The sequence below is a fragment of the Lactuca saligna genome, chromosome 5, assembly GCF_052625555.1.
Source record: "Lactuca saligna cultivar CGN05327 chromosome 5, ASM5262555v1, whole genome shotgun sequence".
In the NCBI taxonomy this organism is placed as follows: domain Eukaryota; kingdom Viridiplantae; phylum Streptophyta; class Magnoliopsida; order Asterales; family Asteraceae; genus Lactuca; species Lactuca saligna.
In genome coordinates, this window is record NC_136421.1 from 105,797,725 (window position 1) to 105,821,181 (window position 23,457).

Consider the following 23,457-nt stretch of genomic DNA (forward strand, 5'->3'; position numbering starts at 1 on the left):
TACTTTTATATTGTCAAATGCATGCCCATATATGTATAATTATATAAGTAATGTTTAAAGGACTTAGAACGACTAGCTTACTTTATTTCCTTTTCCTCATTTGGATGTGGCCTTAGGGTATCGGTTATTCATCCGAATGTCATTTAAATATTAGTTATATATATCATGTATACATATATAGACATAAAAGTTCCATTAGTCAGTTAAGTACCTTTGAGTAGCAAAGGCATACTTCGGTTATACACGTACATTACTAGTAGCTATAATAGGTATAGTTAGAAGACACTACTTACCATTCCAAGTACAAGGAATTGCACAAGAGTCAGTTCATTCATTAGTCTATACTAATACAATACATACTATATGAAGAGATACAATTACAAAAGTACAATTACATACATACTAATGCATTACATACTATATAGAGATACAATACACGACAACATAAGAGAACACACAATAAAGAGAAATAAGGAGGAAGATACAATACACGACAGGGTGCTATAGCATGGAACAATTACAGGATCTAACTATACCAATGAATCACTAACGCATTGTTCTAAACAAAAGGTGATAGTTATATTGGGTATACATGATCATAATAATGTGGATGTTTACGACTTGCAATCATTGCAGGGGTCGCGTTTGGTTCTCAGAATCTCTTGACAGCGGAGCATATAGTATGGGATCAGCCATCACATTATACATTAATACTCAATTAAGGCATTTAGTACAATAGTAGTCACTTATTACAAATACTACAGTACTTACACTTTACATACGATAAGTACAAATGTATACAAGGAAAAACCTGCACTTAAGTAGAGGTTCAAACTTTCAAAACAGTCAGGTCTTGGTAGAAGGCTACTTTCAAAACAGTCGGGTCTTGGTAGAAGGCTACTTTCAAAACAGTTGGGTCTTAGTAGAAGACTACTTTTTATACTAGTAGGAAATATGAGATTTTCTAGGGTTTTTCAAACGTTTACAATTTCTTACAAACATTCTCATACTTATACAAAATTTTCTCCAAACATTTACAAGTCTTTACTTTACAGTTTTACAAATCAAAGACACATAAATAATTATGAATTCACCAGCTTTATTGCTGATACTCGCTTTCAAAATAACTTGTATTCTCAGGTCACAATTAGACAGGTACGACGACCAGGTTTTGTGAAGTCGGAGCAGTCAAGACTCGTCTTTTATTTTGAGTATTCATTATGCTGTTTTATACTATGAAAGAACACACTTGTAATTAAAATTATACTATTAATGCAATGGATGATGTTGTTGCTTGTTTACTACTTTGCATTGTTGTGATACTTTACATGACGTCCTCCGCCCCAGAACGTTTCCGCCGTTCTTGGTTTTGGGTGTGACAAATTGGTATCAGAGCATCGTTTATAGTGAATTGAGTATATCAACCCATAAAAGATATAATAACTATAAATACAATGAGATTAAAAATACTCTAACCAAGAGTTATACTCTTAAATAATAAAATATTTAACTAAGTATACATACCTGCATTCATACTAAAATCCGTGTCACAATGACAAGAACAAAAGTATTATGATTGTTGAATATCACAAGTAAGCTCGGGGATATATGGTCAGTCCTGGGAATGGCATAGCCTGATCAACTATGCTGGTCCGAAGAGTGATTAGCACATGCCCAAGAATGGTTGTGATGTGGCAAGAAGTCTAAAAACTTACCAACACTACCGCAATGAGAACTCTAGAACAAAACATAAGTCTAAAATACTATAGGAGTATTTTGTGTTACTATAATTACTTACTTGAGAACTAAAAAGGAGATTCATTACTAAGTCGATAGTTTCTAAGTGGATACACCAAGGTTATATGTAACTAGGATGTCATAGACTTAGAATCTGTGAATTTTTGCTTTACCCCTGTTCCTAGTGAATTTGGAGTTAAGGTCACTTATTCGAAGGCCTATCCTGTTTTGATTACATATAACTGGTATGCACTTTACAAATAGTGATGTAACTAATGAAGATTATCTAATAATTATCTAGATAGTTCGTCTAATAATTATTTCCTTACCCCAATTCTCGCGTAGATAGCATGGCTGAACTCCATCCCTATGGTGATCCGTACCTTCTGAATGAAGGCAATGCTGGATGGTTCAGAGAAGAACCAGAGGAGGATCATCCAATTCCTTTGAATGATCACCATGATGAAGACCTTTCAGATGATGCTAACTCGGAGCCCGAGGTTGAGAACCTACCCCTGATAGCTCCCATTTCAAATCATAATCCACGTCCGGCTTTTCATGTCCCGACGCCTCCTTGGGTAGAATGCGTGGAAACATGGAGCGAAGAGCAAGATCAACCTATGCCGTTTAATGGAGACCGAAGCTTCTACAACTTAAGCGAAGGAAGCTTAGCAGACAGAATTCTGCCAATCCTGGTCCGTAGAGTTGCCCGAAATGAGATTCAGGGCATAACAACTCTCCATCATATCGCAGAGGTTGATGCTAATGCATGAATGCATACCATCCGCACCAATCGCCTTGAGCACACTCATGAGAGATCTGAGAGAGACCATGAGACCCTGTTACAAGCACTAGCTGAAACACGAGCCGAAGTCATAGAACTCTGAGTACGCCAGAGGGTGTACGAAAGACACCTACTTGAATTGGAATGTCAACTAGCTGAACTAAGGGTTCACCATGGGGGTGACAGGTGCCATTAGGAGAAGCTTTACTTTCCTCCTTTGTTTTAAAGAACCGTGTTCCTGTCTATGTTCCGTGTAGCACTTTTCTATGTGACTACCTTGTACTGTAAGTACTTTTAGTTAGGCCTTTATGTTGTGAAAGACTTTTCTACTGCGGATGTGATGTAAGACCTACTACAAGGTCAATTTTCCTAATCTTATTACATCTTAAACATCGATGATATCAACAGTCGGCTAACTTCCGTGTCACTCTTTGTTCAAATGCTTTCATCATACTATCGTTGGATTCTATCTGAAACCTACTCTAGTCAAGTTATTGGACTAGGGTGATTTGGCTCAGGGAGCATTCCCAATTCTCTTTCAAAGGTTGGGTCATGTTATTCACCAACAAATGGTACACTAGTTTGGACGACAAACATCTTGAGACCATTCTGTGAACTCACTTCTACTCCGTACTAGGATTGCAGCATAGGGATGTAGGAGAAACCTTCAAGAACATACTTTTACTCTTTAGGTGAATGATCGAAATACATCTAGGTTCAATGGTAGCATTTACTAAGAATTCCAGTTCATTAAAAAGGATTCGTAAGAAGGTTATTATTATGATTTCCTCGCTTATACATTCCCTAGTTATATATAACGAAGACTGGGTACACAATAGAATGTGAGATTTCTAACTTAGTTTCTTTTCCTCGTTTGGATGTGAAACTAGAGTAGAATCACACATTTTACTATCCGCCTAATCTTGATTATATCATAACGTGTATAAGCTAAGTTTTCATGTATAATAACTCATCTCTTATTCAGAATCAAAATAATATAGGTTCAATCATATTAGATCTTGAACTCCTTTCTTTCGTGTTACAGAACCACGTCGTCATCTGAAAATAGTCAGCCGAGCAACGAAACCTCTATCCTTCATATCGACGTCACTACATTACAAGCGGCGGTAATAGCTGCCGTGACAGCTTTCCTTGCACACCTCAACTTTGACAACGCAAACAAGACTGGCAAAGGAGTTGACAATACCCATTGTTGTACCGATCAGGGAAGCCAACAAATAGTAACAGTCACGGACTTGCAAAGCCGTAAAACTGAGAAGAAGAAACGAAAGCGCCAAGCCCAAAAGGAGTGCAAGCGATCCCAAAGACTTGCCATGCAACAACAAGTGGCAACTCCTGCCATTTCAGATCAGACCATACGAGGGAAAACTTCCGAAGTGTAACAAGTGTAGCTTTCATCACAATGGGGCTTGTCATGAAATGCAATGCTGCAATTGCTACAAATTAGGGCACCATGCCCATAGCTGTGGAGCGCCAACACGACACATCACTCGAGCCCCTGATGTCGGAGTTAGCTCTGCTTGCTATAGTGGTGGGGAAACCGGATGCTATACAAGGAAATGTTCAAAGTGGATGAACAAAGAAAACACCCATGTCCACATAACTCTGACTCGACACCTCATTTCCACCACCAATGCTAGTACAAGCCAGATATGTCACCAATGCGGTGAGATTGGACACCTCAAAAAGGATTGTCCTATAACAAAGAATTTCGGTGCAGACAGAAAGAAACTAAGGATCACTACCGCAGGAGAGACTACTCCGGACCCACGTTAACGTAATTAAGGCGTTCGTTGTAACAAACTCATAAAACTGTTTAAAACTAGTTCAACTCGAGTCTTATCTTTTGCGAGATCCTGTCAGTTAAGGGACCCTCGTGCTGTATATACTTATCTTTTGTAGTATACCTTGTTCGCAACAATAGTCTTGTAGTTAATCTAAAGTACTGTGACTCTGTTAAAAGTTGCACTGTTGTGTTTCGTCTGTAGCGCCTTTGTGATCAAATCTAATGCCTTTATTTCCAAGTGAGTCCGATATTATCATACGACTTGAGTCAATTCAGTCCTCACTATACCAGTTTTGTGCGCACATATCTTTCTCCTAAATCGCCTTTCTAGCAAAGCCGTCATTTCATAACCCTGAAGTACTCATGCATAGAGTACCTCATGCTTCTTATCCTTTCCGAAGAAACCTCAACAAACCTCCCCGAAGTACCACTCGTACAGTACGTCAAATTCAATCCAAGGCCCCTTATGGTTGATCTAACGCTGAAGAATGTATACCCAAGGGTGGTATATAATCAAGGTTCTACAGGTTTAGAATTGATGATTCCACTTTAACTTCTTTTCCTCGTTGGGATGTGAGCTTAAAGAAGAATCATTTATTCGACTACCTTTTCAATCTTAATTATCTACGACTCGTATACACAAAACTGTGATTGATGAACCATGTATGACTTCTAATATGAACTTCAGGATGGAGACTACCCAAGACTACGAGTAATCGCATCAACATGCGAACAAACTTTGAAACCAATAATACTCTTGTAACCAGATCGCCCTGTAGTCTAACACCCAGAGAGATACAAGAATCGTCCGAACAACTTAATGACTACTCAGCAATGGAACTGGAAGACCAAGCTCCACACCCTGGAGAGCTCCGGTCTTATTCTTCAAGATGGTGTACGAATTGTTTCGTAAGTTCATTGACTATCGGAGACCTCAAAAAGATTTCCATTAGAAATCTTTACCCTTGCATCGCATAGATGAGTCGGTTGACAAACCGCAAGGAACGATTTACCTTTCAGAAATAGACCTGAGATCTGAATATCACCAGTTACGAGTGTTAGTGAAGGATGTCCCGAGGAAAACCTTCCAAACTCGATGCGGACACTACGATTCCGTACTGATATCCCTCAGATAAGACCAATACGCTCGTAGTATTCATGAACTTAATGAATAGAGTACGCCATCCTTACTTGGATCGGTTCGTCATTGTCCTTGTAGATGACTTACTTATCTATTCTCGTAGCAAGAAGGAAATCATAAAGACCATCTAGAACAAACCATGGAAACATCACAATCAGAGAAACCATACGCGAAGTCCTCTAAATGTGAGTTTTGGATTCGAAGAGTCAAATCCCTAAGGCACACTATTAGTAACGTGGGAATTCATGAGGACCCTTCCAAAAATCGAAACCGTTGAGAATTGGTTAGCACTGAAGACGACTACTGGAATTCTTCAAATTCTAGATCTCGGTCACTACTATCGTGAGTTCATTCAGAACTCCTCGCGTATTATGGAACCTCTTACGACTTTGACCCAGAAAGGAGTGGCCCTTGACTAGGAAGAGAGGCTAGAGGAAGAAACCTTTGGAATTCCAAGTGAGATACCAAATTCTTTTAGAAGTCTCACCCTGGGAAGACTTAATACGCCTCGGAAGGCGTGGAAAGCTAAATCCAAGATAGTTTCGACCTCCGAGATTCTTTCCAGAATCGAACCTGTATCTCACAAACTCAACCTACCCGCATACTTAACAACGTACATTATACTTCTCAAACCTCGAACTTGAAAAAGTGCCTTCCTTCAGGACTCTTGTAATTCCACTCGACGAGATCGGGATCAACGAGAGCCTCACCTTCATGGAAGAACCGTAGTGATCATGGACTGAGAGGTCAAGCGGACGAAGCAAAGCCGCATCCCATTAGTGAAGGTTCGTTGGAGCGCCAAGCGAGGACCTGAATTCACTTGGGAGCACGAGGATCAATCGAAACTAAAATATCCTCATCCCTTTACTTGATTATTCGTTACTACTTTCTTGCTTATGTAACATCCGAAAAATACAACCAATTTAAAATTTTCAAAACAACCCGATTTTCATTAAAATGTTTACAAAAAGGTTTTCAATACAAGTCATTAGAGTATTCCCAGAATCACATTGCTACAAAATCATGAGGAGCGGTACGATCGCGCCTTCGCCTTGCCACAGTCTCCTGAAGAACCTGAAAAACATTAAACCACAACTGCAAGCCCGAAAGCTTAGTGAGATACCCCCAAAATACCAACCACGTATACGCCCTTCCAGGCTACGACCTTCCGGTCCAAAACATATAAAACATACACAACATAATAGAACATAGAACAACCATGCATATCGGGTCTACCGTGTGACTGGTCCGCTGTATCGGGCCTTCAGTCCAACGGATCCATCCTCCAGGTCTAGCCATGTCCTTCGAGTCTACAGTGGGGTTGGTCCGCCCGCATCGGGCCTTCAACCCACCTGGTCCACTCTCTAAGTCTACAGTGTGATTGGTCCACCCGCATCGGGCCTTCAGTCGGCCAGGTCCACTCTCCGAGCCTCGGCACGTCTGGTCCGCCCTCGTGGGGCCTACAGCCTATCCGGACCGCTCGCTGGGCCTTCGGAACAACCGGTCCGCCCTGGGTATCTTGGCCTACAGCACAAAGCAGGACCCGACTCAACCCATCTCCAGTCCAAACAACCATGTGCACAAAACATACATTCATATAACACTCATAGTCAACAAACCGAGCAAGCAGATCACATAGCATATCATTACCCTAACCGGGTTACCGACCTAACCGGTCACTAGCATAGCATCACTCTGTATATCGGGAAAACTGACCTTAGCAAGGCCTCCTAGCATGTACCATCCTAGCTACCAGGATGCAGACACATCAAACAATAACATAATAACCATAACCGAATCTCAATACAATAAAGGGCCGGCCTTGGTGCCTTAGACCCTGTTGATATAGTGAGGATAACTCACCTCGAAACTGTCGGCTGAAAAGATAAGATCCCGCTGCTCCGAACTCTGACACGAACTTCTCCACTGAACATCAAAACATACAACTCAATAAATACCCTTAATTACCAAAATACCCCTGGAAGACAACTGGTCAACCACGGACAAGTCAAAGTCAACCCCTGACTGACCCTACTCGCCGAGTCCACATGCTCAGAACTTCCTTCAATCAGCGACCCAACTCGCCGAGTCACCCCAAGACTCGTCGAGTCCAACAACTCTGAGTCCACTCGCACCCAACTCACCGAGTCATCCCTTGACTCACCGATTCATCGACTCAACCAGAAATATTGGGACTTCCTCGACAAGACTCGCCGAGTCCAAATGGACTCGTCGAGTCCAAAGCCATCTTCAACTTACGCGCCGAGTTGTTCTTCCAACTCGTCGAGTCCCAGGCCATCTTCAAGCAACTCGTCGAGTCCACCCATGTGACTCGTCGAGTACCACCGGTCTGAATCCATACAGAAGCATCTCAGGCTGTGCAATTGATCCAAAACATAGATCCAACCTCCTACAATCCATCCATCACATAAAGTGGCAAACTTTACGTGAATCTAACGAGATCTAAGCCATATTCACCTTAAAACCAAGGTTTGGGACATGGTGGCTTCACTAAGCACTCAAACACAGGAACTTTAATGCACTATAGGCCTTCAATATTCCAGATCTGAGGTAGCAACCTCAGATCTATCCTCCAAACTCCAAAACATTCCAAGACATACTCCCCACAAACCCCAAAATGATGAAACTAGGAATGCACAGCCTAAGGACGAAGATATTACCTCCAAAAGATGCCTCAATAGCAGCCAAACTCGAATCCAAGCAAAGCCCTTTGATCCAAGCCACTTCTCCTTCAAGATCTCTTCAAACAACACCTCTCCAAGCTCTAATTTGCTCCACAAATGATCTCTCCATGAATTTAGGGTTTCTGGAACTCAAGGGGGGAGTAAGGGAGGCTGTGGAGGGGTATAATGCTCTTTATATAGGGCTCAACCCCGAAAATTAGGGTTTTATCCATACAGCACCTACTCGCCGAGTCCATCCTTGGGACTCGCCGAGTAGGCCACTTGACACGCGACCATGACCGCGACCTGACTCGTCGAGTCTATCCATGGACTCGCCGAGTCATCCTCTAAAACTTACACTTTTAGTCCTTCAACTCTTCTCTTGCGATTCCGGGACGGAAAGTGGGTTAGATCTGATCCCACATCGGCTGGGAAGGAGAACTAAGCATTCCTTATAATGGGTGTGGATACCTTCCCTATCACAACACGTTTTAAAGCCGTGAGGGCAGCAGATCCCATAAGAACTCTGCATTTAAGCGTGCTCGGGCGGGAGTAGTACCAGGATGGGTGACCCCCGGGGAAGTCCTCGTGCCGAGTAGCCCAAAGCGGACAATATTGTGATACGTGCCAGAGGGGGATGTTACAAATGGTATCAGAGCCAGGGCACGGGTCGATGTGTTCGACGGGGACGTCAAACCCTATAATGGGGGGTGAAAGTGGGTTAGATCTGATCCCACATCGGCTGGGAAGGAGAACTAAGCATTCCTTATAACGGGTGTGGATACCTTCCCTATCACAACGCGTTTTAAAGCCGTGAGGGCAGCAGATCCCATAAGAACTCTGCAGTTAAGCGTGCTCGGGCGGGAGTAGTACCAGGATGGGTGACCCCCTAGGAAGTCCTCGTGCTGAGTAGTCCAAAGCGGACAATATTGTGATACGTGCCAGAGGGGGATGTTACAACTTAAACTCTAATTTCGGGAAGAAAACTCCCTCTAACGGGGGGATGATGTGACAACCCGAAATTTTCTATCCTGTACACTTGTTCAAATCTATCAAAATTAGCCTTGGTTTGCTATTTTACAATGTATTTTTGGGTCTACATAAATGTATTAGGCTTAGTATAATCAAGAGATGGGTCTTAGGATGGGTTAGAATGTGTGTAGCATCGCAAAAACGGGCCAAACACACCAAGCAAGGTGTGTGCAGCCGCACTCCCGAGTGTGCGGCCAACCAGCCACACACAGCCGACCGCACACCCCCTAGCCTTACACTCCCACCTATAAATATATCCCTTAGTCATTTTTGAACACTTTTTACCACTCGTTCAAGCTGAAACTCGAAATCCTCTCAAGTATCATTCAACTTTTCACTCCAATCTTCAAACAAGTAGGTGATTCATCCTTGGATTAGCTAATACATGACCAAAACTAGCCTTACCCTCTACTTTGATCCATGAAAACACCTACTTGGTGTTAAATCTTCAAGAACACCAAGAACACCAAGAACACACACTACCTTTGTGCACTATAACTGCACTTTTAAGCCCCTAAATCGGGTATACACTTGAAATAGCTTGATATAAGCAAAGGATCCCTGAAGTTATGCATGAAAACGCCATTTTCACATGATCTTCAAGTGTGTACGACCTCACACACCAAGTGTAACCGCACATACACTTTTAAGGGTCCAAAATAGCAACAAACTTCCATTCTGACTAAGCAATGGTCAAAACACCTTCCCTAGAACATTCGTAAGGCTTGGAAATACGTTTTGGCACACTTCATAGGGAGTGTGCGGCTGCACACACACCCTGGCCGCACACTCTGGCTGTACACACACTAAACCTTTAGTTTTGTGGCCTTACACTTCAATATAGGACCATACACCCCTTATGTGCAACCATATGTGTTGGTAACACTTAGTTCTAAGTGTTTTTATGTCCCTAAGGCATGTGCCTATCACCATTAGTGATCATATGCATTAAATGTATTCATATATGTGTAATTATATGTTAAATAGGATTTGTTTGTGCTAAAGACTCCAATTGACACCCAACAATCCTCTATCGATCTTTCATTCGAGTTACTCACTACAGGTGAGTTCATACCCCTTAATTAACCTTGAAATTTTTCTAAATGTTTATAGATGCTTTTATGGGGGGGGGGGGGAGGGAATACAATTTGAATCATGCTAGTTAGTACATCAATCACATGTTATTAATAACTAGCATTCAAATCGATTTACTACACTTTTAGCTGTTTTACCAAACAGATTACTTCAAATGACTTTCTCAAACATTTTTACATGTTAAAACTCTTTATCAAACTGTCTTACATACAGTATGTTTCCTTTCAAACTCTTTTACAATTGTGTTTCAAACAAAGGTTTTCTTATGCTTAAAACTGTTCTTATCAAACAAACTGCTTTCAAAACGTTTTATAAACTGACATCATGTCATCGTTTCTTAGTTATTAAACTTTTCAAAGGTTTTACGAAACTTATTTTATACTGTTATATTGTCAAATGCATGCCCATATATGTATAATATATAAGTAATGTTTAAAGGACTTAGGACGACTAGCTCACTTTATTTCCTTTTCCTCGTTTGGATGTGGCCTTAGGGTATCGGTTATTCGTCCGAATATCGTGTAAATATTAGTTATATATCATGTATACATATATAGACATAAAAGTTCCATTAGTCGGTTCAGTGCCTTTGGGTAGCAAAGGCATACTTCGGTTATACACGGACATTACTAGTAGCTAAAAAAAATTAAGAATAAAAAATTATGTCTTAAAACTATATCAATATGCATGTGTATTTATAGAGAATAAAAAATTATGAATTTTGATATATTTAAAATAATTTTTCGATAAAAATAGTTTTCTAAAAATCAAATAAACAAAAAAAGAAATATGCTTTTAGGTATATTAAGGTAATGATTAGCATAGTTTAAGGAAAACATATTTGGTTGGAAAACACATGTGTACGCGTTATTCATTTCCGCCGGTACGCTTAAGTGTTTTGCGGCAAAATAAATATGTGGCTGAGAATGACTCTCATTCTCAACCTTTTTTTTCTCAATTGAACCCTCCTCCTCTTCCTCCTCCTCCTCCTCTCTCTCTCTCTCTCTCTATATATATATATATATATATATATATATATATATATATATATATATATATATATATAATGACAAAATTGAAAAAATGGTCTCTGTGGTATGCAAATTTTTAGGGTTTTAGTCCAAATCTCGAGTTTTTTGGATTTATGGTCCTTTTGGAGTGGTTTGTATGTGAAAATAGTCCATCCGAAAATTGAAATGACTATAATACCCTTGGGGTATTTATTTTTCCTTTTTCTTTCATTTTTTAATTTAATATCTATTTATTTATTTTAACAATTAAAAAAATAATAAATGACCTCTTTCTTTCTTTCTCTCTCTCTCTCTCTCTCTCTCTCTGATGATCTATCACCCAAAACACACGCTGTCATTGTAGAACCAGTGAAGAAGAATGAAATGATCGATGGTTCTTCGCCGGTAGTAGCAGGCCCAACCATCTCCGCCTATTTCCATCGAGCACCTGCTGCCAAACACCCCCGTAATTGCTATTGTACTGTTCCGATACCCCTTCACAACCCTTTCAACGACTGTCATCCCGTTCGTCTCCTTCCCATGTCGGAGAACTAGAATCACCGGTGATGTTTTCCCGGTTCCCCACTGCCGCCACCTCCATATCCCATTCCCTTCCTCCTTCGGCCAAGAAACACCACCACAAGCACCCTCTTTGGCTGTGGCTACCCTTCTCAACCCCCACAACCCCGATTGATGGATTGAACCACCGGAAAAATCGACTCCTCCTTCGTGCTTCATAGGAAATCAGGAAAAGAAGAAATAAAGTGGTTTGTAATGACCCAATTTTCATGCCCAAAAAATTCATTTAAAATAAGTGGTTTGTAAAACATTTGGAGTAAAACATCATCCGATCATAGCATTTCATAAAACATGTCTCGTGTCTAAAAACCCAAAACATGAAAATAATAATAATATCAGAGTATAATCCCAGAACATCTCATAATGCAGAAAACCAATGTGTGTGTGTATGATGTGCCGCTACCGCACCAGCTCCTTCCCTTCGCTGAAGAGGTACCTGAAACCAAAACTAAAAACTGTAAGCACGAAGCTTAGTGAGTTCCCCCATCGTACCACATACCATACAATCATATCACATACATACTACCAGGAATTTCTGGGGTGCCCGACCTACCCAATACGACCATTCTGGGGTGCCGACCTACCCGTACAACCATTCTGGGGTGCCGACCTACCCATGCGGCCATTCTGGGGTGCTGTCCTTCCCGTGTCTAGCTATTCTGGGGTGCTGACCTACCCATGTCGAGCCATTCTGGGGAGCTGACTACCCTTCGGTCCTAACAACCGAACCTCAGGGACTATTTCACCCCCTACTACTACTATCACATATAACATAACACAAACATATTATCAGACATATCTAGGGTGCCTAAACTACCCTTCGGTCCTAACAACCAAAATCGGGGACTGGTCCCCTCCTATTACCTCTATCGCATATGACATAACAGGCCAGTATGCAAACATATCATCACATACTGTCAAACGTATCTAGGGTGTTTGACTACCCTTCGGTCTTAACAACCGAACTCTACTACTATCACATACAACATATCATGCTAGCACATAACATATCAGTTAGTAGCAAACCTAGATGATATCACAAAGAGAATCATCTATCATACGTCTCCTATTGGTGGGCCGACATTGTGGCCTTAGACCCACCGCTACTGGAAGGTAACTCACCTCGTAGTAGCTGCTGAACTATGCGAGAATCCTCTGACTGCTCCCACTGCTGCTCCGGAAATCCTCCGGCTATAATTCACACAAAACACTTAGTCAGAAACTGACATCTACTCTTAGGGTAAAATGACCATTTTACCCCTGACCAAGTCAAAGTCAAAGTCAACTTCTAGTTGACCTGACTCGCCGAGTTGGATCGCCAACTTGCCGAGTCCCTATCCTTCCATTAGACCTCAAACCCGTCTCTACTCTTCGAGTTAGGCGATGAATCGACGAGTTTTCCCTCTAAATGAACATCAACTGAATCCTCATCCGACTTGCCGAGTTGTATGAACAACTTGTCGAGTTCATCATCAAATGATACTCAGGTCCTACCCTTGACTCGCCGAGTTGTATGAACAACTCATCGAGTCCATCTTCATCCCTAAGAAGATTGCCTTTGACTCGCCGAGTCTGTTAATGCACTCGCCGAGTACCATGAATTTCCAGAACAATGGCTTAGCCCAGAACGTTGGGTCACCCCTTGGGACCCCCTTAAAACCTTTCCACACTCAACTAGGTCCTTATGACCCTCAATTGATAAGAGACAGAACCTTGGACTCGCCGAGTTGGTCACAACCACTCACCGAATCTTCGCTTTCTGATGTACAACACTTGGTCAAAATGTAGATCTAAGCTTGTACAATCGATCTAGCATGTAAAGTTACAACCTTTACATGCTTCCATGGGAACTTAAGCTCAAAAGGTCCTAAAACAAGCTCTCACAATGCATGGGGCCTTCCTTGAGTGCAAAAGCCACTCCTTTCTGCCTTGTAACCCCTCAAAGGACCTAGATTTGAAACATCACCCTCAAACCATGCTTGCAATCATGGTTGGTGACCAAAAAGGCTTAGAAAAGCCCTAAAACTCCCCAAGATGGGATCTATCAAAAGAGCAAGCAAGGTATAGACTTTATACCTTCTGAAGACTACAAATGGTGAACCAAACTCGAATCCTTCAGTCCCCTCTTGATCCTTTTATGCTCTTCCTTCTTCCTTGAGGTCAAAACTCACAAGAATCACTCAAAAGCCTTGGATTTTCTAAAAAACGGATAGGGTTGGCTATGAGAAGTGTTTGGGAGCATAAAGGGGGGATGGAGGCTGCATAAGGTCGTTTCAATAGGGTGCAAACCCCTGGATTAGGGTTTTTGTCCAGACAGCGGCTACTCGCCGAGTCTGGGACCCGACTTGCCGAGTCCGCAACTTAAACTCCGCACCTCATCCCGCTTCTACTCGATGAGTTAGTCCTTTGACTCGCCGAGTCCAAGGCTAAAAATGCAAAATAAATGAAAATTTAATAATAGAATACGTACCAAGAACCAGGTGCTACACGGTCCCTTTTCGTCTCCAATCAGATAGGATTCGGAGACCCGTTCCCTTTCGTTTGACTGACATAACAAACACAACTACCACAAGTCTCGATTTTCACCCTTATTGATCGATTAAACTCCTCAGGACCACCGACAATCAATTTTCCTTCCTGTGTTGAAGTTGATTGGACCAGAAGACGAAGTAGGTCGTCGGAGCGGCCCTGCAGTGTTGATGCCCTTCCTCCCTCCTCTTCACGATCTGTTTAACCACGACGTCGATTGTGGCCTTGTTCTTCTCAACTTTCGTCCATCGTGTTCCCGCTGCTCCTTTGACCAAATAAAGATGAAGATGAAGACACCCCTCTCGTTTTGATTGTATTGGTTTATTAGAGAGAGAAAGAATATGGTGTGGGCCCCATTTTATATCATATTAATAAAACATTAAATTAAATAGAAAAAAATATAACAAATATATCATAGGGCAATTTAGTCGTTTCAATTTTCAGAGGGACCATTTTCAAATACAAACTAGTCCAAAAAGACAATGAATCCAAAAAAATCATGGTTTGAACTAAAACCCCCAAAAAATGCATACCACAATGACGATTTTTGCAATTTTGTCACATATATATATATATATATATATATATATATATATATATATATATATATATATATGATGTTATTACATCATATAAATTTTGTCTATATCATATATAATGTTATTATTTATCGATTTTAATATTCTTCACTAAAGCTTCAAACCTTGATTTTCACCAAATCACATAATAAACAACAAGAAAGTGAACACCTCTTATTGATGTCATCATGTTCAAAAGCTTGATACAAGAGATTTAAATCTCTCAAATTTGGTATATTTTCACATTAAATCATATTTTTAAACCTCATTTACATCGTGGAAAAGAATGGGTAAAAATTGATGACTTGAGTTTTATTTATTTATTTAATGATTGAAACACCACCACATATTGTTAAGTCAACTATAGCACCACGAACAACCCAAATAGGGGGTTAGAGACCTCAAATAAGGCTCAAAACCATGAAAATATGGTTTTTACCCTGCGAAGGTTGGCCAAGGGTACCTAAAATTACGCCCAACGTAATGCCTTAAAACACGTTTCTTCAACCTAGTACGCCCAATGTACTACCAGACTCCTTTTTTCCTAACTTCAAACAACTATAACTTCTTCATTTCAACGCCGTTTTCAGCGTTCTTTATATGCACATAAAGGTATTGAAGAGCCTCACAATCCTATCAAATTAATTTTAACTTAAAGCATAACAAACTAAAATCCTTATTCCAAGAAAGAAGTCCGAAACATCACTTTTCCTGTTTTACCCTTTGACTCGAAAACACAAACCAAGGGCTTGGATCGCATAACAAATATTATCAACCTCCAATAGGGTCTAAAACCTATTCCGTTGAAGCTTAAGACATTTATTTGATCCATTTGTTGTCCACAATCACAATATAAGAAAATGCTCGAAGCAGGATGTTACAACTCTCTCCCACTTAGATTGGATTTCTTCCTCGCAATCATTCATTACTACTTTCTCTGCCACGCTAGTCAATCCTGCCCGAACTTCTTGAATTCTGTTTAAGACTGAAGATTCATCCCATACCGACGACTGCCTCCCAACCCTACCATCCAAACCCCATCTTAGTAGAAATCACTTATATCCCTCCGAAAGAATGGACCTTAACACTCTGCCCTCAGCTAATGAAAGAAACCTAACTGCTTTACCTGATAACTGAAACATCTACCTTACTCATCCTAACTACAAGACCACAAATCACAACGAAAACCACTCAAAGTAGGAACCTTCTCGAAAACTGGAACCCATAAATTTAAACCCCATAAATTATTCCCTAGGACTGCTGATCATTCATTCGTTGTACCCTCCATATAGAAGGAATACTCAAAATATACCAATCGTGAATTTCTCCTAACCCCAATACGGAGATTGTGCTCAACAACCTAAAATACGCACTTGACTTCCTGAAAAGTCATCACAACCCGTTGATCCCACAAGAATAAGGCTGGTCAATCCAAGAACTCTCACATTGCATCCAAATCCCTTATCATCTTAGGTGTACCTCCACCTGTCAAACCACTCGAGATATTTACGATGAACTTCATGGATCGTGATTCCATAACCGATACCCAAAATTGGTAACCAACTCCTGATAAATAGCCCACAAGCAAACGGGGTTCATAATGCAAACACTCCGTAAGCAACTTTTGATGTACAACTATTACTCTCAACAACCTTTAACTGCCCACATGATCCAAACTAGCTGGTCTGTAACATCCCAAAATTCAAGGCCAAAAATTTCATTTTTAAATAAGTTATTACATAAAACCATCAGTACAAAACATTCATAATAATATCTCGTGTCAAACCAAAGTGTCATTAATCGAAACATATTATCATAAAATAATATTAGAGTGTAATCCAAAAAATCTCATGTGCGGAAAACATAGTGTGATGCGGTACGATCAAGCAGGCTCCTTTCCTTTGAAAACAAGTACCTGAAACCAAAACTGTAAATCGTAAGCACAAAGCTTAGTGAGTTCCCCCATCATACCACATACCATACGAACACATATAACATACATACTGCCAGGCATATCTGGGTGCCCGACCTACCCCTTCGTCCCTCTCAACCGGTGACCTTGCCTAGCATATCTGGGTGCTGGCCTATCCCTTTGGTCCTCTCGATCGGTGACTGCCTAGTATACCTGGGTGCTAGCCTACCCCTTCGGTATCTTTCAACCGGTAACAGGGAGCTGACCTCCCCTTCGGTATCTTTCAACCGGTAATCGGGGACTATTTCACCCCTATCACTACCATATAAAACCCTAGCATATAAACATAAATCACATACTGCCTAGCATATCTGGGTGCTGGCCTACCCCTTCGGTCCTGTCGATCGGTAACCGGGGACTATTTCACCCCTACTACTACCACATAATATCATATCACATATATCATAATCTGGCTAGCATGATTGGGTATTAAACTACCCTTTCGGTCCTATCGACCGGTAACCGGGGACTATTTCACCCCTTACTACCACTATCACATAACATCATAACATGCTAGCACATAAAACATAACAGGTAGCAGCAAACCTAGATGAATATCACAAAGACAATCATCTAACATACAACTCCTACTAGTGGGCCGACATTGTGGCCGTAGACCCACCGCTACTGGAAGGTAACTCACCTCACGCTGCTGAAGTCCCGTAGACATAACCCCACATTGCTGAAGTCCCGCAGACTCAACCCTAGCTGCTGGATGACGATTGGGGTTAAGTGTTTCTCACTTAACCCATTAAGGAATTAACCCTCTAAGGACTGAATCCACTAAGTCCAAATATTGCTTAGAATTTCTATCAATGATTATTATTTAATATTTCAAGTTATTAAATAATTCTTGTGTGTGTGTCCCGATAAATTCTCAAAATTAGGGTTTTATTGGCACTAGGGTTTTCCAAACCCTAATTAGGGCTTCCAACACAAATACTAGCCCATTTATCAATTTGTTGGGCTTTTAGATCAATTAGGGCTTTATTGGGCCTATTAGGCCCACTAGAATATCATTAATCCCATTAGGGTTTTATTGGGTCAATTAGGGTCCATTAGGCTTACAAGGCACATTAGGGTTTCAAGCACCCTAAACGAATCAAACTCAACGAGGCAAACACACCGCCACCCGACACGGTGGCCGGTGGCGGTAGCCACCACCCTAAGGTGGTGGTTTTCAATTTCTTTTCATTATTCCATTTCCAATTACATTTTACAAGGCTAATAATCAATATCAACACACATAATCACTAAGACACATGGCGGTTCATGGTGGAAACCACCATGGTTGGCTGCCATGGTGGTTTCCCGCCAGAAAAACACACCCTCACTTGTTGAGCAACCCAAAACACGTAACTCCTGATCTTAACATGAGAAAGAAACACACCCAACGAGATTCTTGTGGCGGTAGGTAGCGACAACAAGATAAGGAACACACATACGCCCCTCTCGAGGTCCGAAGGTAGCCATACACCTAGTGGCGTTCACTGAACGACAAAAATAACACTCTTGACCGACAGCGGCGAGCATTGTAACTACTGGATAGGGTTGTGGCAGAACAATGTTGGGCTAAAGGTTCACACTGGAGGCAATGCGATTGGCTGATGACGATGGCTAGATGGAGTTTCGACTAGTTAGAAAATGGATGAGGTCGGGTGATGGCTTCCCTTGGTAGCAGCGACAATCACAACCTTCATTTCGAAGTTCCTCGCTCTGACTTAGGTCACCGATGGATCTCTCGGTCGATAGAATGGGGGCACGACGGTTGGCTTCGGTGGTTTGGGTCCTCGTCGTTGGTGGTTGATCGGAAACAGCATGGTAGCGGCACCGCTGGGGAGATTTGAGAGTGGAGAGATGGCAGCTGATGAATATGTGGAGTGTTAGGGTTAGGGTTGAAACGATTGAAAGGCTGTATACCCGAATCATATGAAACATCTTCCCATATTGACATAGCCGGCCCCTCCTCCTCCCATTCCTTATAAAACAAGTCCTAATTTTACCCTTTTAGCCCTCAACATTATAATTCTTTACAATTCAAGTGCAATATTTACTAAACAACCTCTTAGCCCCTTAAATACCTTCAAATGAAGTCCCAGAAGTTACCATCTAGTCCCTGCCTTCATAATATTTATGAATCCTATCCGAAACTTACACTTTTAGTCCTCAACTTCTAAAATTGTGACAATTAGCTCCTCGAGACCAACACCTTGCTATATAATTATTTATTTTAGGGATACTATTCGTTCATCAATTAATTTATTTATTAAATAAATAAACAGGGTGTTACAACTCTCCCCCACTTAAATTAGATTTCATCCTCGAAATCATTCCTTACCATTCCTTACTCGCCCAACCACTCTAGTAGCATGGTCACCAACTTGGGCACACCCTAGCCTTCCCAGGGTAGCCATGACCAATCCTAGTAAAGCCCTAAAATCCGTAGGTGAACGAATTCCTTGCAATAAGATCTCATTTACTTCGTCTGAAATCTACGGTCTCGAGATGATCTGAATCCCGATAGACCACCCATACTGAATCATCAACGATGAATCCAGTCAGTTTATCCCTTAGTTGACTACTCAACTTCTGATAGCCTGCGGCTCCCACTAAAAAACTGAAATCACAAACCCAATTATCCCTGTAGATCACGTATACTTGGCCAAGGCTCAGCTAATCCCGCTATGATTGACTTATGACTTCCCAATCAACCAACTATTACGTCCGTACTTGCAACGTAAAACACAAATACTAACACTACCCAAACACAGAAACTGCCCGAACACTGAACTGCCTGAAGCAGTATGTTGCCACATGGCTGCTTTCCAAAATCTAACGAGACCTCCTTGGTCTCAATCCGTTCCCAATCATCTAAAACATCAGGTTCCGGCTCGGTTGTGGAGCCAAAGGGCTCCCTACTTAGTCGACTTATGAACGAAATCCTTCTCTGGAACTAGTTGCCACTAGTTATCATGCCACTATGGCTTTAACAACCTCCTGATCCAACCGATCGGGTCCATGCATCGAATCCTGATGTTACTGAATCCAAGGTTTAAAGTGAGGGCTCCATGACCAACGATAGCCTTATATCATACATGAACCTAAGCAGTCTATTGCTTCCCTAATCTCATAACTATAGGGACGTTCCTACAGTCTTATCACTAGCTCAACCAGATCTAATCCCTTTGAGTAATTCCGAAATCCTATCCATGGAGTTCCATATCTTCATTACTATACCCGAACTGGTGCGTACTACTGTTCCTTCCGCGTTCTAACAACACGCTCAAACTATCTACCAACCTAGTGAATGTTATGGCTACCCGCAGTCTCACGTCACTGTATCACTATCTAACCACTAGTGAATGCTACGGATACCCTCGTAGTCTTACAAGACTTTCCATGCTAACAGACCACTAGTGATGCTACGGTTACCCCCGTAGTCTTACAACACTTCCCATACTAACTAGCCACTAGTGAATGCTACGGCTACCCCCGTAGTCTTACAACACTTTCCATAGTATCTGACTACTAGTGCATGCTACGGTTACCCCCGTAGTCTTACAACACTTTCCATACCATCTGACTACTAGTGAATGCTATGGCTACCCCCATAGTCTTACAACACTTTCCATACCGGGTCGAACACACACTAAACCTAACATATCACGGAACTAGAGTCCTAACCGGAACTCTAACGTGGTTCTCGAAACCTACTATCATGTGACCCCACTGTATCAGTACCGTACCCATGTCCGTGATCAAAGCGTCACAGTAAACCACGAAATCATCTACACCCTCTGGCAGGGTGAGAATCAGTGTCTTGCACAACCGCTGTCTGAGAGTCTCGAAGGTTGCCTGATGCTCAAGTCCCCAACGAAAGGCCACTGATTTCTTGGTCAGTCGGGTCAAAGGGAACCTCAATATATAAAAGAAGTTGACAAATCCTTCAACAATTGATACTCAACCTGGGCGACCTAACCGTCTCTTGACCTATTCCTCGACGTTCTCGAAAGGAACCCTTGGCTATAATGAGCTCCTTGGCCAACAACTTCTTGTCAAGAAGACAACTCCTGCATTCCTGAACACATACATATGATGGCAACTTGCTCTGCACCCCCGTCTTGACCAAATCCTGAACCAAAGTTTCACATAACCGAACCGTAAATCCTTATGACCCATTTTTTTAAAACCATAACTCGAACATATTGCTGATCCTCTAAGAAAAATATCCAACTCTCCCCCACTTAGGGTTTGAACCACCACGAGCTGACATTGCAAACAGACCAAAAATCAAACTGGCTCACCCAGATGCATAACATCCTTGAACTTTGGGATATATATATATATATATATATATATATATATATATATATATATATATATATCACAAAGCAAGATGATCTTCTAGATAAAGACCAAGAAAACTCAAAGATTTTTCAAATCTCAGATGGAGACCTCGAAAATTCCCCAATCATATCTGCTTCTAACATCAAGAATCCCATGCAGATTCGCAATTAATACATCTAACAGTCCATTCATAACACCGATTCTCTACTAGAAAAAAAGAACTACCACACACCTCGCCTGCAAATCCTAACCGTCAATTCATCGCAAGAATCATTCATAAATATAAAAGGCATAATTATCATAGTTGGAATACATTAGAGACAACAACATTTGGATTTGGAAGTTTTGCACCCTCCTACATCTGTGAAACAATGTTTTGAAAACCGGACCGGACAACGAACCGACCATTTAACTGGTTCGATGATTCAATTGGTCGGACCGGTTCAACCAGTCTCAAAACCGGATGAACCGATATATATATATATATATATATATATGTGTGTGTGTGTGTGTGTGTGTGTGTGTGTGTGTGTGTTTGTGTAAAGATATTTATATATGCGTGTGTTTAATCTTAGCAATTTTTTTTTTCAACTTTTTAAAATGAGTGTTCTTTTAAGAAAATAAGTACTAAATGTTAACACAAAGAAAAACTAAAATCAATCCCACATCGGTAGAAAAAAAATGAAAGGTGATGAGATTCTTATAAAAAAGAAGGTGCAGCTAGGCATCAAGAGAAGCGCAGTTGCAAGAGTAGGATCACGACAATTAAAGTTTGTGGACCGCTCATTGTAGCCCATTAAAATTTCAAGTTATTTTTATAAAATACAAGGTTTTTAACCGGGTACCGTTTGGCCGGTTTTCCAGCGAATCAACGGTTCTTAATGGTTCAGTTTGGTAGCTGTTTTTGGCCATTACAAAACCGGTGACCTGACCAGTTCCAGTTGAACTGGTTCAACCGGCCGGTCTAGTCCGGTTTTCAAAACAGTGCTCTGAAAGGTATAAAGTTCATACCTTGAGGCTTATTTGATTAGTAGGTTGTATGATGTTATTATGAGCTTTTGTCCCAAATAATAGTGTTCTTGAGTATGACATGCTCTAGATCCAAAGGATTGTCCTTCCAGACGTTTTGGAGTGTCTAAGGTCATAAAAATCCAATCTTGATTGTTAGTTTCCCTTCATGCATGAGTTTTAGTGTCTTAATGAGTTAAAGAGTAAGGGTTTTTGTTGTTAGGCACTTATTAGCCATGCAAGACCATAAAGTTGGAAACTTTATGGTTAAGGATGTTACTTTAGGGTCTAGAATTTGAGCAAAAGAGCATAAGGATTAAGCTCTTAATGGAAGTGATGTTGTGCAAACTATAACTATCTAGGTTTAAATTTATAACCTAACTACTTATCTACTATTGCACCTATAGGTAGTGTATCTAGCCGGATTATAGTATAGTAAAGTAAGTTGGGGTCGAACACAGGGAACAAATTTAATTAACTAATATAATTACTAAAATTAACCTAAAGCAAGAAAAAAGTTAAAAATGGTTTTCTATCTGATTTTACAAGTTCAGAAAAACTTAAACAATTACCTAATAATTTTAATCAATATTCGAAAAACACTTCTGTTTAGTTCGAAACCACTTCTCCTCTATGGTTAGCTACTAATTATGGATTATTAAAGTTGGTTAACAATTATTATGTAATTAGCAATTCAAGTCCAAATTTACTAATATTTTCATCAATTCATGAACTACCTTGTATGGTCATACACAAGCAAAACATATAATTAGTTATTAATTATAGATGATATATGTAAGATTTATCTAAAACAAACACAATTATGGTCAAAATTTATGTCACTACTAGAAAAACAGGCTTTTACGACGTGCAATGCGTGTTGTAAAACGCTCAGACGACGTGCAAATACGTGTCAAGGAAGGCCCTATCATAACGAGAGACGACAGGCTTTTGCGCGCCGTCTATAGACGACGAGCAATTACGACACGCATTTACGACGCTCATTTACGACATGCAATGCATATCAAGGAAGACCCTGTCATAAAGGAAGACGACACACATTTGCGTGTCGTCACCTTACGACGCACGTTTAGGACACTCATTGCGTATCATTAAATCCCCTATCATAAATGAAGACAACATACATTTGCGTG